Below are 14861 nucleotides of genomic sequence, written 5' to 3' on the forward strand. Positions count from 1 at the left end.
TTTATTTGGCGACCATAATGTGTAACAAAAAGTACTATTATTACATTCACAGCAGAAGGGAAAAATATAACAAAGCCAACGTCAACCATAGGTCTTCACAATCAAATAACCCCCACCCCCGTTAAGGCCCAAACGTCATAATTCTATTTAAACAAAACAAAAGAGCGTAGAAAAAATAAACAAAAGCCGGCCGAGACGCACATTTACAATTCAAGAAGGTTTGAAACTTCCTTAATTGATTGTTTCAGAGTCCCTTAAGCCTGTTTCTGAGAGAAAAAAATAAAAGAACTTTTTCAATCAAGCGGTCGTAGGTCCAAAGAGGTTCGCTCCTCTGCCTCCCAATTAATTAATTGATACGGAGTGAAACGAATTAATTACTGGACTCGATAATGAACTGTGAAGTCGTGTTTTAAGTGTAGGTATTCGAGTCCTATTCGTAGACTGCCAATAATTTCTCGGCTTTTCTTTCTATTCAATTGAGAGTGGTAAATATCGTTCATTTATTCACTGAAAATCAAAAATATTTTCCTGTCGGGCGACACTTTAAGTTATTTCAAACTCAAGTAATATTATAAATGTGACAGTTTTTAAAGATAGGTGTTTGTATGTCTTTCACACTTAAACCACTGAACCTACATATTTAGATAAAATACGACTTTAGATACCCAGACAAAATGAGGATAGTTTTTATCCCGGTTTTCAGAAGGGAGAGCGGTTAAAAGTTTATGTAGGTAGTAATAGACCAAAATTCGAGTGGACTAAAGCTAATACTCGTCAAGACTATGTAATGAAAGACGACGTCCAATAGTCAATTAATTAGAACATAAGTCTAACAACAGCTAAAAACAATCATTCAGTGTCATTTCAATAACTAATTCAAAAATGTTGAAAATTATAACATCACAAAGAATGTTCACACCGGGCGCTCTACAATGTACAGCGATAATTTTAATACCGGGTCCAATTAGCGACACGCGCACGTGGCAAAGGAAAAGAAGCCCCACTATATTTTAATTTATAAGCAACTATACCTTTAACACCTTGACTTGCACTTTGATTTAGGTTATTGCTTTTAGGTGATCGAAATTAAAACATCGGACTAGCCAGCTACTGCTCTACCCCTGGTGCGTTATTTCAACGCTATTTTTACGGATTTGAAATATGGTCTGTCACACAAACTTAGTACTTTTAGTGGAAATTGCGGCTGAAAAAAGCTAACTTTTGTGATTCTTGTAACAAATTCATGAATACATAGGAGGTATGTATGACTCTTAATACATAATTTTTAAGTCAACTAGACAAACTTCATCATAAATTATGCACTTACAAAAAAGAATCCATCTCTATTTATTTCTTAATGTTTGATAACGAAATCAAAAATTTTAATTATCATATTAAAATATGCAAAGCATACAGAGTGAGACTACCAAATATAATTTTATTTTGTACGCCTCATAGTTTTCAGTCGTTAAACATCGCGTAATTAACAAAATGGAAACAAAGTAGCCATTCATTTACTAATTGCTTTTAGATATTTTTGCAGTCGTTAGAATTAATTGCTTTTGATTCGGCGTTTCCTTCCCACGTTTTAACCTTTTCCTTTTTCATTTAGTTTTAATGGCCGTCTTGTCTGCGATAAAAAGTAATTTATAAATGGTATAAAAATCTGTAAGTATGTACCTATTCATTTTTTTTATCCACAACGAGGAAGCTCTTAGCCTGTATCTCACCTGATGGTAAGTGACGATCAGGCCGAAGGTGGAAGCGAGCTTCACCCGGAATCCTCAACCACTAAGGAACTGGCTATCTTACCTATAACTGCCGGAATACAACAATGCTGTTAACATTATTGTTATGGCGACAGAGCTACCTCTTCTATAAATTGTGTTGTTGTACATAAGTATATTGTGAACCTACAGGATTGTGACGCTTGCCTCCAAACCATGTGTGATGATCACGACCACTCTGCCTAGAGTGTAGCGAAGAAGAAGAAGACGTTTAGCATATCCTTTAGAACTGATGGTCTTTGAGACAAAAAGTTCGAGTGGTAACCACGGACCAAAAGAATATTGTAGGCGGCCTCACTCGGTGAACAGACGATCTTGCTAGTGAGTGTTATGCTCCTGAATTCAGGGGGCGCAGGCCTGGCCACTGTGGAAATCTTTAGATGAGGTTCTTTGTACGTCTTTCAAACAAATAAACAAAGTTTTGTTTATTGGAATAAAACGTGGCGTTGACTTTAGTGCGTGCAATAAAATATGGCCCAAACCATATCGCTAAAGATAGGTATGTAAAGGGGATGCTTGGAACGGTTTAACTCAAAATAGTCTCTCAACAGCCTCAAACAACTTGCTCTGTATAATCATTGTCACAATTTAGCTGCAACAAAACCTGATATAACTGTATGCCGTACTAATGAGCGCTTGTGACAAAAACTACTCGTATCACAAAACATCTTGAGGCAAAAAGTGCTCCCTGACGAATGCCCGCCATCCTTTACACGGCCACAAAGGAACCACGGCATTGTGTTTCGAGTATTACGAGCGAGGATAGGAGCTGGGCCAAGTGATAGGCTGAGGAGTGAGGTTGGAAATTGAGAGGAAAATAAAGCAAGGACAACCAACGGTAGGTTAACCAACCTTACAAGTAAAAGAGACTGAGTTGCACCACTTTAACCGTAACAACCGTCAAAAGTCTGTCAAACTCCATTCAAAAACACAGGAAAAGAAGCTGAGCTAGTTTTACCACCTTAACTTCAACCGTAACAAAAGTCTGTCAAACTCCATACAAAGAACACCGGTTAAAGCTATAGTTACTGTGGTGCACGTGCAACTCATAGGTTTCAACTGTTCGAGTTGAAAACAAGAATGCATAACGGTCGATTCACACTATCCGTGAAGTCACAGTTCCAACACTATACCAACACAGTGATGAGAGTAAAGTGGCATCTTACAGACGTATGAAATAGACGTCAGCTGTATTGCCCCTTTATGTTTTCGAAGAATACAACAATAAAAGAAATACACAGGAAAAGAAGACGTTTAAGCTCCCAGGCACATTTTGTCTGATCAATTCGTTGCTCAAATGAAATCCAACTGTCAACCCGAGATTTTATCGCGGTATACCAACCGGCTAAATGATTTCTGCCCGTTCCCTGGAGTTTTAGCGTTTAAATTAACAGCCCGTAAATAAAGTGACTTCAGGTAACTTAAAAATCCTTGTCCCCGTTTATTTTTTCCAAGGTTTCAAGCTCTTTTGCCTTCCACCATCCCCTAAGTCGGCTGTGCCGCCGTCTCCGCGCGCATTGATGTCTAACCATGCAAATTATGAGGTGTGCACACGCGCTGCGCCAACGTGCGACTGTTTGCACTCGCCTTTATATCAAAGGTAAGGAGTAAGGACTTTAGGAAGTCGTTTTTAATCTAAAATAATAGACGTTCTTTAGCGTTTCTCGTGAGCGGTTGGCCTATTTAGAACTGGTTCTTACATTTGTGTTTTGAGTATTTACGTGGTAATTAATATAGGGCGTTTAAGAATTGTTTAGCAATAGTAAAAATTACAGCATTTCCATCACGTGAGGTGTAAACCGAGCTAATGTGCACGCTCATCCCAATACATAGCATTTAGTGATTGTATAAGATGCTCGACTAATTTTGAACGATACATTTTGAACTGAGCATCAACGTAATCTACTTGAAAGTTGATTGTTGATGCTGATGCAACTGTTGTTGACTTCATCTCTAATTCAATTTTAACGAAGCAATTTTCAAGCTTCCCTCAAAAATCTGGTGGTGACCCATCACACAACAGAATAGTTGCTAAATAAATTGTTGTAAGCCAATTGTAAAGCTAAAAATAAACTATGTCTTCATTATGTACAGTCAGCGCCAAATAGTTCGGGACACCCAAAGTGGCCAATAAGTTCGCAACACAACCTTATTCCAATAATTTGTTGTAACAAAGACGTGTTGCGAACTTATTGGTCACTTTGGGTGTCACAAACTATTTGAAGCTGACTGTACCACATTAAAGACAAAATTGTTATTCTATTTTATGAACTCTAAACTATATTTTGTGGTCTTTCAAAAGAATAGACCGCGCAACAATATTTATTTTTCGAATCCGCGACTTAAACCCACCAGTAGTTCGCAGAATAAATAAAGGTAGCGACGGGTCTATTGTTTGGCTTCAGAATTTCAGATATTGTTGCGGAATGGAAATGTTTTGTGAAACATTATCCTTTAAATGCATTCTCTTCGTAATTCAAAATAAACACTGAATATTTAATTTTGTTATTGTAAAATTATATTACAGACGTTTTAAAGCTAATCCGTTTGCAGAATTAACTTAAATACGCTAACGTTGCGCTCTGTCTATTAACTTCAAATTGTGTTATGTGAAGATATTAGTCAAAATTGTTTAAAGATATTTAATTTATAGAGTCCTAGTACCTATTAAATACAATGCGTACTGCAATATTGGAAGATAGTCAATCCACAAAATGATAAAGGAAGGGTCGACTTCTTTAACAATTATGATAAATGTAAATTAATCATCAATACCTACCAACTGAAAGAAAAGAAAGAAAGAAACATTTAGTACGAATATCATTTAGTTAAGGACAAAGAAAGTATACGGAATAAAAGGCAGAAATAGCACATAAATATTACAAGGAAATATAAAGTGAACTGAGCAGTGCTTGCTACCCTGTCGCAACATCGATGCCCATCGCAATGGGACTCCACTCAGCATATGCCGTGACGGGAAGGCCACGATGCGGGTTTTCAGTGTGCCCCATTGCGTTCCACTATCATCTTCCATTGTACCTACATGTAAAAGAAAGGAAACTTGTAGAGGAGATGAGACTTGTCTAGATGAAAAAAATAACAAGAAAAGAAGCCTCTATTCTATGCATATTACTCATATTTTATTCCATTGTCCACCAGCCAGTTTTCCATAAGAAAAACTTGCCCGTGGTCATCGGAGCGGCAAACAAAGACAAGCGTTCCGCGTTTTATTTCAGCGAGGAGCCCTAAAAGCTCTAAAGGATTTGCCACACTGGATGCCCAGATAACAAAAATGTGATAATACATCATATCTTATCACCAAGTACATAGTGATATTAAAGTGGTATATAAGTAACGCTTTTCCAATGACACACATTTCTACTAAAGTAATATCGTTCGTTTCAGCCAAATGACGTCCACTGCTGGACAAAGGCCTCCCCCAAGGCTTTCCATAATGAATGGTCCTGCGTTACCCGTATCCAGGTTCTTCCTGCTCCCTTCCTTTACCAGATCGTCGGTCCACCTAGTAGGAGACCTGCCCACCTGTCTGCCAGCCCGTGGTCCAACGGCCATCGTCTCTACGAGCTATGTGCCCCGCCCACTACCACTTGACTAAAGTAATATATGACTTTTTATACCTATCATCGATATACAGATTAGTTGTGTGTCGTTTTGCTAGCTGATGCGGTCAGGTCAAAATGAACGCAGCCGCATCATGCATAAATACACTGTCGGTCTCTATACATTTTGTATTGATGCAATCTGACCGTGCGGGCACAAGTAAAGAACGCAAACCGCACTGCTGACAAATTGCCTTGACACGATCGTTGACAGATTGTCTTTTTTTGCGTTAAGCGGCTATTCTGGTTCTATGAAGTTCCGGTATCACTACGACCGGTACCGATCTATTGTGATCGCTACTATTTTCCTTGCAGTTCGCCTCCGAGTCCTGCATCCATTGGGTAGTGCAGTATCTTTTGGGGGGCGATATGTTTTACATCTTGTGGGCTTAGGATGTGTTTGCCCAGGTGTAAGCTCCGCTTGCGCATCAAAGATCCGCAGTGCGTGAGAATATGTAGTGGCGTTTCATCTGCCTCGTGGCATCTTGATAGATTGTCTTGGCCGGGCCACTGATCGTTGCCCTGACCAACAATGTTGTCCATGCGGGCTGCGTTCACTTTGACCTGACCGCAGAACGCATCCAGTGTGGCAAATCCTTAAAAGCTCTAAAGCTAGCGCACACAATACAGCGGAAACCTCACCGTCAGTCCCTCTCCTCTTATTTGCGTTTTCATAACGTACTGCGACTATACGTAGGGTACAATGTCACAATTTCTGCTTAAATTGAAACTACACGGGGATTTGTTTCGAGCGTTTAAGCGGTCTAACTTTTTTGTCCGTTGGTACATTGTTTGCAACTCTCGCTTGGGTTGTGTTCGTAAAAAAATGTCAAGTCTAGCTTAAAAGCTCGGGAGTTTCCAATGTCTCAATAAAAAGAAGAACACTTCCATCCTGTACTTTGAAACAAAACAAGTTTTCAACTTTTTGCTTGACTAGAAAAAACCTAGGCAGATACCAAAGCATTAGTGTAAACTAATTACTGATTACATTATAAAATGATAAACTAGCTTTTGCCCGCTGCAACGTTCTGTTTCAGAAAAATACCTAAGCTTTTATCATGAACCTATATCTATTTATTTATGTTATTTTCTTACGTGTGATCAATTGAAGATACATTACAATAGTAGTTAAATAAAGTCGCTGTCCGGTCCCGCACCATTTCAGTTCTCGTGTGTTTCCAAACCAAGGCTAGACGTTATCATATTTGAAATATCTTACTAAAACGCGAGTATTTTAATAATTCCACTGTTTTATTTTACGAACTTGATATAAGAATGTGCTTTTCGCTAAAGGATGAGATGGTTTGTAATGTAGTTAGATGTTACAATGTCTGTCTGCTTGTATTTTGTATTAAATTTATGCTGTTTCACCAAATGTGTAATACTTTTTATGAGCTTTTGAAAACGTTGTCTCTAGATAAAGTTTGTATAAAAACGCTATGTCAATCACTTGTACATTTTTAACTCAACTGACTCAAATTATTTTCTCCATAAATATCTAAAAAAAAGTCCACCTACAAGGTAGACCGACGACATCGTAAAGGTAGCAGGGAAGTGCTGGACGCAGGCCGCTACCAATCGATCAACGTGGAAAGCATTGGGGAGGCCTATGTTCAGCAGTGGACGTCCTATGGCTGAAATGATGATGATGATGATGATCTAAAAAAATAAATTAGGCGACCTCGACCTACTTTATTTATTATTCTAAACATCAAGCTAACAGAATACAATAATACGAGTACAACATAATAATTTATGTTAACACTTTTAAAACCATATAAATTATTTCAGCATTGGAATCATTTCCTACATTTCCCACTAATGGGCAAGTTTGTGTAAAAATGTCCCCGCTGCAGCGCCAAAAGACCGCCTCCTTTATATTTCAGACGCGCCGTCAGGAGCGAACGTTCGCGGAGTAATGCGAATCTCTTGAAAATGAGCTCGGGACATCTGTGGTGGGGACACACGGCCGGTAAGAACAGACAACTTCTGTAGGTACCTATATTTTAAAAGTTGATGATAATGATTCTGTCACTTTAATGTTTAGCGCACCATGGGATTCTGTCACTAAGTTTTTTAGGTCTCCCGGAATAAGTTCCGGAAAAAATATGCATTTTACTGGAATAAAACTACATACCACACTAATAGCGGTGTATAGTGTCGGATCAAAAACTACATACTAGGATAGTAAACTCATTGTTTCAACTCGCACTAATCAAGAATTTCAATGTTATCAGATAATTTAGAAAAATGTAAAATACAAGTTGTTAATACCGAATATAAAACAAAGAGTCGAAGGCAACGAAGCGAACTTCAGGCACAAAATTAAATATAATACATACATGCAAGTTAATATGACTGTGAACTTCACATTAACAATGTCCATGGAAAATTGTAAAATGACTATGGAAAAAAATATAAATTATAGTAGACAAATGAACATGAAAGAAATGTCGTAATTTAAAACATAAAACATTATAGCTTTCCATCCTTTTCTACAGTGTGTGACGCCTATCTGAGACGGGTCCCAGGACGTTGGGTTTGCTTTAATATAATTAGCTCAACTAACTCAAGAAGCGAGTTTAAATTATGTATGCCTACAATTATTAGTCCTGTCTCGTCGCTACATTGTCTCCTGCATTTTGGAGTATAAATGGTTTTAATTTCGGAGATATCTCTGGAGAAGACGGGAATGTCTCAGGGCTATCTTTTGAATTAGTTATGACTTGTCATATTGCATAAAGAATAGAGAAAAGCGAGTCTAAGAGCGCCATTTTTTATATGAGTTACATTGTTCGTTTCAGCCGAAAGACGTCCACTGCTGGACCACGTTATATTTTGTGACTGGACAAAAGCCTCCCCATTAGTACAGATAGTAGAGTTACATTGTACTCAGTGTTTAAAATTTTGGCTACTATGCTACAGCCGTGGTCACAAGTAGGTAGCCCGTGTTTCTCTATTTGAGTTGAAACGGAATGTAAAGGTTTGAAATCTTGCATAAATAATGTTGTGTTGAACTTGAAACTTGGCGGTTGATTAGGTTATACGACAGAACTAAATGGCACATGGTTCGGTGAATTAAGTGATGGGTCTCAAGTTCGATTCCAAGACGAGTCCAATAGCAAAAAAAAAAAAGAAGGTGTCTCCTATTTTTTTTTTCCCCGATCAAATAAAATGTTTTAAATGGAAAACTCTCAATGATTATTGTAACCAACATCATTATTATTTGGCCTATTTTATTTCTTAGTTAAAGAAGCACGATGTATAATTTATTTTCAACCGATTTCAAAAAAAGGAGGAGGTTCTCAATTCGACCCGTATGTTTTTTTTTTGACAATCCCTTAACTTGATTTGTCTTTGAATTCGCCTTTAAAACGGAGGTCCCATTACAAAAACGATATTTACGAAGTTAAATCCAAACGATTGATTGTATTTGATTAATCAATTCGTTTGTTGTTTGAAAGCTCTGATCAAAAGCTCAGTTCGTTTGACTTTCGGAATAACGCTTTTGTTTTAATTAGTCCAATTTCGTGAATCGTGGATACACTTTAGGAATGACAGTAGTATAATTAAGCATTCTTGAATGATATTAGTTTAGTAATTACTCGTTCGTTCGTTTCAGCCGAAAGACGCCCACTGGTGGACAAAACCCTCCCCCAAGGTTTTCCACAAAGACCGGTCCTGCGCCGCTAGCATCCAGGCACCTCCCGCGACCCTCATCAGATCGTCGGTCCACCTAGTGGGAGACCTGCCCACGCTACGTCTTCCGGCTCGTGGTCGCCACTCAAGAACTTTCCTGCCCCAGCGGCCATCAGCTCTACGAGCTATGTGGCCCGCCCACTGCCACTTGATTTTAGCGATTCTGCGGGCTAACTACTCGTACTTAACTAAATATCTAATCATATATTTTTCCGCGTAAGCACCTGCTTATGTCTAACGTTTAACTCAGTCAGTGCCTGATGGGAGCGACACGGGAGGGGTGACTTTGATTTATTATGACTTTGCTCTGTCAAAGCGAGCATCGTTCGTTCTTTCGTTTCAGCCAAATGACGTCCACTGCCGAACAAAGGCTTCCTCCAAGGTTTTCCACAATGCACGGTCCTGCGCTGCCCGCATTCAGGCTCTTCCCGCGACCTTTACCAGATCGTTGGTCCACCTAGTAGGAGGCCTGCCCACGCTACGTCTACCAGCCCGTGGACGCCACTCGAGAACTTTTCTGCCCCAACGGCCAACGTCTCTACGAGCTATGTCAGTCACTTTGGTTCTCCTGCGGATCTCCTCATTTCTGATTCGACCACGCAGGGAAAATCCAAGCATGGCCCTCTCCATCGCCCTTTGGGTGACCTTGAGCCTTCTTATGAGGCCCATAGTAAGCGACCACGTTTCAGATCCATATACTGGCAACACACACTACTCGAAGACTTTTGTCTTGAGACATTGCGGTATTTCGGATGTGAGTATATCGCGTAGCTTCCCGAATCAAAGCGAGCATACGTTTATATAAAGGAGATCTGAAGTCTCGCTAACGTTTGACGTTACGAAAACACCCTCACGTGCTGATTCCATACCTCAGGTACTTAGTTTAGCGCTAGACCAATAGCAGGTATCATCTGTCAGGAGAAATGTATCAATTATTTTTCCGGAAAAAAGGCAACTTAGGCCCAGTTTTTTGATCCGTAGGTAAAATAACCAATAATCGACAGATGTCAATTGACAAGTAGTTAAATATCAAGAAAAAATGTTTTTCGAACAATTGTTAGCTTGACTTTTAGTAGGTACCTACATTTTTTAACAATTTGTTTACATTTTGTTAATATTTAACCATTAGTAGCAAAATTTAACTATTTGTTATTTTAACTATTAATCAAAAAACTGGGCCTTAGTAATACCAAAGTACATATTTTTATACAATTCATCAAGGTCTAAACGTCTCTAACAAGAGTTTTTCTCAGAAACACTCAACGGATACGCTTATAGTATGACACTAAGAAGTTAGAAGACACAAAGCCAAATGTGTCACGTAAGTCTGAAGAAATATTCGAGTATCCAATAAAAAGGCTTAATAATGAGCGTACTTGTTTAAATTACAACCATTCTTATATATTTCAGTTTTTTTTTCCAATATAAGACCAACGATAACGATATTTTAACGGTTTAATGTTCCCTTGATAAATGTTTTTTTATGCATAACAAAGCAGGTATTTGACCACAATCGCACATGATGTTAAGTGGGATGCAGTCTAGGATGGTACATATCTGCCCTGTAAGTGCCTATTCACTCTTGCCTTGAAAAGACCCGGATTATAGTCTTCGGGAAAGACAGCAGCAGGCAACGAATTCCAGTCCCTAGATGTGGGTGATAGAGATCTACAAGATAATTTAAAAAAGTCACCTTTGTTTCCTTGAGTGAATCAAGGTTACCAAACCAAATGTCGAATAAATTCTCATGGATTGAACCTGGGTGAAATTGTTTCGGTGTGACATGAAACACCGAAAATTGCGCGTAAAGAAAGTGCCAGGTGAACGAACTGGAATAAAGCAATTTCAATTGGCCAATAGATAAGACTTAAGGACGAAGCACACTTATCAACCAGGAAACGGATCGTGACCGTATCAACTCGAGGCGGTCAGTATTCTTTGTATGAAACTCCATACCGCAAAGCACACTTATCCGCACCGTAACATGAACGCCTCACCTCGCGGCGAAAGGCAATTTGGTGTTGATCCCTTTCCAGGTTGATAAGTGTGCTATGGACCTTTAGGAAGCACCAGTCTGTTGCAAAGGTGTAAGACGAACTACTGTACTCCAGCTTGTGCATTTTTAATCTCGCGCTCGACGACGCTTCATTTGTCTGACTCAGCCTGAAGCCATCTTGAAAATTGGTTTGTGTGTTATGTACATTTGTGTGGAGGAAAAACTGCGAACAAATTGTTTTAAGAGGTAACAAGCTCCAATTTGCACCAAGATATAGGCTCAAATGTGAGATAAAACAAAGTCATGACTCGAAAACTCCATCATAGGATACAATGCTTTCATCATCATCATTTCAGCCATAGGACGTCCACTGTTGAATATATTAAGTTTCCTCTAATGATTTCCACAATGACCGGTTAGTAGCGGCCTGCATCCAGCGCGCAATGCTTTATTATTATTTTTCTTTGATAATATTTAAATCAAGATTAAAGTTAAGGGGAATAATATAGAGGGCTAGACGTACTAATACGAAAGATATTGGAAGCAATGTGTCGTGCACGCGATGCTAGATCCAATGTGTATTACATACAGTAGTATAAAAATAGCCAAGGGGCCAAGGTTGGACTTAAAACATTATAACTATACTGTGAGGACGTGACGTGAGTACATTATGTTACTCATATAAAAAATGTCACGTTGAGACCTGTTTTTCCCTATTTTAGTTAAGATCTCTTGTTGTGTTGTTGCACTTATTTCTTTCAATGTTCGGACAATAAGCACATCAAGCTGTTGTATCTTATGCAATTTTGTAATATGTATTATTTTGCACAAAATTGTATACGATGCTGACTGTACGAGTATAACGCCGTATGCACCTTCGAAGAAGTTTGTGGTACACTCGGCGACTATAAATCCTTCCACATTCAATAAGCTGGAACACGGATTTTTGTTTGAGCCTCGTTTGAAAGTACGTAGAATAAGTTGGCGGTTCGTTCGTTTAAGCAAAATGACGTCCACTGCTGGTTGGTGGTACGTAAAACAATTTTGAAACCTTATCAGAAATATTAGGAGCAAAGGGCTAAGAAACTTTGTCTCAGTAGGTACTAAAGAATATGTAAAATAATGCCAAAAACATTAACTGTTTCTTTTGATTTTTAGTTTATTATCGAAGCCAAGTCTTGAATCTGTTTAAAGTTCCGAAACTAATATTGCTATTTTATAAACATTCACATTAATTGCACTTTTCAAAGAAATTCACATCTGAAAAAACTACTCAGAGGTCAATCTATGAACGATATCGATACTTAGATCAAAACTGACCTAGGGTCGTAGATCTGCAATGATTTAAGTAACTATCAGAGTTAAGTATTTTTCCAAACTAAACATAAAATCATAAACAAGGGAACCATAAAAGCCTAAACAAGGCTCCGCCGGCCACGGTCTTCCCTCGGGACAAGCGAACCCTCTTCCCGGTTACCAAAGTGCGCATATCATCTTCTCTACAAAGGTGTATGGGAATATGAAAAGGGTGACCGATAATAATTTTGACATGTCTTGGGTTACCTGGGAAGGGATAAAAGACGCACATGTAAGTATGGGATCAGAATACAAAGTGGCATAAATAGTGGGTGTATTTATAAATAGAATACCCGTGTTTTGGGGGCTCTCTTTGTAAACAAACAATGAATGTGAACTATTCTAAGTAAGTTTTAGGCTGAGTTGCACCACCTAACTTTGACCGTAGCTATAACGATAACCGGCGTATTTTGTATGGAGTTTGACAGATTTTTGACGTTTGTTAAAGTCAAAGTAAGATGGTGCAACCCAGCCTTAGTGGTTTACTTCAGTTTTACATACGTGACAGATGAGCGAGGTGAACATAGTTTAAACTTTAAACAAAATCATATTAATTACTTTACAAAATGGCAACGTTTCGTTCAAGATAAGTACCTATATGTCTTCAAAGGCAGAAAGGTGATTCATTTTTTGACAGTACGACCAAATTGTAAACTGCCTTGTCTAGTCGCTCACTTCATTTAGATAGGTACTACACTTTCTTGAAAAAAAATAATAAGATAAGTACCATAGTAAATGTTACCCTTTTGCCAAAAATTTGGGACCTGCGAATTGTCTCCATTCAAAGAATACTACACGACTTCATTGCTTCCACAAAACTGATATGAAAAACACAATAAAATGTTAACAAGTCCCAATTTAAAGCCCGAGGACAACTAAACTGCATGTAAATATGCATGAATATGAACAGTAATGGAATACAAATAAAAACTATAATGCAATATCGTTGCTGCAACTAAAATAGTTGTCAGCGAGCATCCGTGAACGCTGAACAATTCAAAGATGCCTCGAATATCCAAGACTGGAGGCTGTCACACCGTTATTCTTGGATTAGAAAAGTTTTAGACTAAATGTGCAAGACTAAATCCCCGAGTGCTTATTTTATCAGTCAGATATGAAATAGATTTTATTATTAATCAAAGAAAGAACTAATTACAGATGACAAAGATAAAGACAATAAATCACAAAGTGGAAACATCAAGTCAAACAAGATAAAACAAAAAAACTAAAGTAATGAATATGGAAAACAGACATAGCAAAATTAATTTTCATATTACCTATAATGTGTAATATCCAAATTAAAAAGACTTCACTGAGCAAAAGTCATAATATTCTGTATAGTGCAATTATGTCGCTGGTTTTCAATGCTGAGCGAAGTGCACGAAAGGTTTTCAATTATATTTCTATACCAAGTGATGCTATAAAAGTGTAACCACAAAGTTCCTGCAAAGACACGCAAACACACCTCGCTCTTGCTCGCATTTTTCTGTGTCCCCTGTTCAAATCAGTTCCTCACATTACGCTCCGGTGTAAATGCAGCCAGGTCGGCTTGCAGCCGAGTTGCAAAGTTGTATTGTTGCAAAGTCGGGATAGAATCGCCGAGGGCCCGCCCTCCCGCCTCCGCGCCGCCGTATCGCATTTTCCAATTTCACAATCCATATTTTCCAAGTTTGCTTTCAAATAATACCCGCTATTGTTGGAAATATCTCTTTGATTCTTTATAAAAATGCGGGTCAGATTTGATATTGTATTGAATAATAAATAATAAGCAGACGAATCGCGAAATCCTCGGAAGCTTCATAAGAGATTTTCTCGGAAAAATTGAGGGTACAGAACTTGAAGAACTTTGAAAGAGTGGCTGAAATAAGAATATTTTATCTCCAACCAACCAAATTTAATGCAAAAATGCTATGCACAGTTTGATATTTCCCAAAACTCAGGCCGAAATTATAAAAAGAAAATACATTAAGTTATTTTGTAAAATAAAATCTTATTTAATAAAGTCAGCCGTTTGGTGTAGTGGTTCAGAGCGGACTACTATGCCGAGAGGTCCCGGGTTCGATTCCCGGCCGGGCAGAAATTGAAATGATGAATTTTAATTTCTGTGACGGGTCTGGGTGTTACTATGTATAATATTTATGTATTTAAAAAAAAGTATATAAGTAGTATATCCGTTAAGCTAGCACCCATAACACAAGCATTAAGTTGCTTACTTTGGGGCTAGCTGGCGCTTTGTGAAATTGTCCAAAGATTTATAAAAAAAAAAATTGTATATTTTATAATTTAATCTTATTTAGTAAAACACACGCAATAGCAACTGCCCTGTGACCTTCAAGCAATATATTTTTTCCTTTCTCAATTTTAATTTCAGGCAACACTGAATGAAATTATTTCTTCTATTTA

The sequence above is a fragment of the Ostrinia nubilalis genome, chromosome 9 (genome assembly GCF_963855985.1).
Source record: "Ostrinia nubilalis chromosome 9, ilOstNubi1.1, whole genome shotgun sequence".
Lineage (NCBI taxonomy): Eukaryota > Metazoa > Arthropoda > Insecta > Lepidoptera > Crambidae > Ostrinia > Ostrinia nubilalis.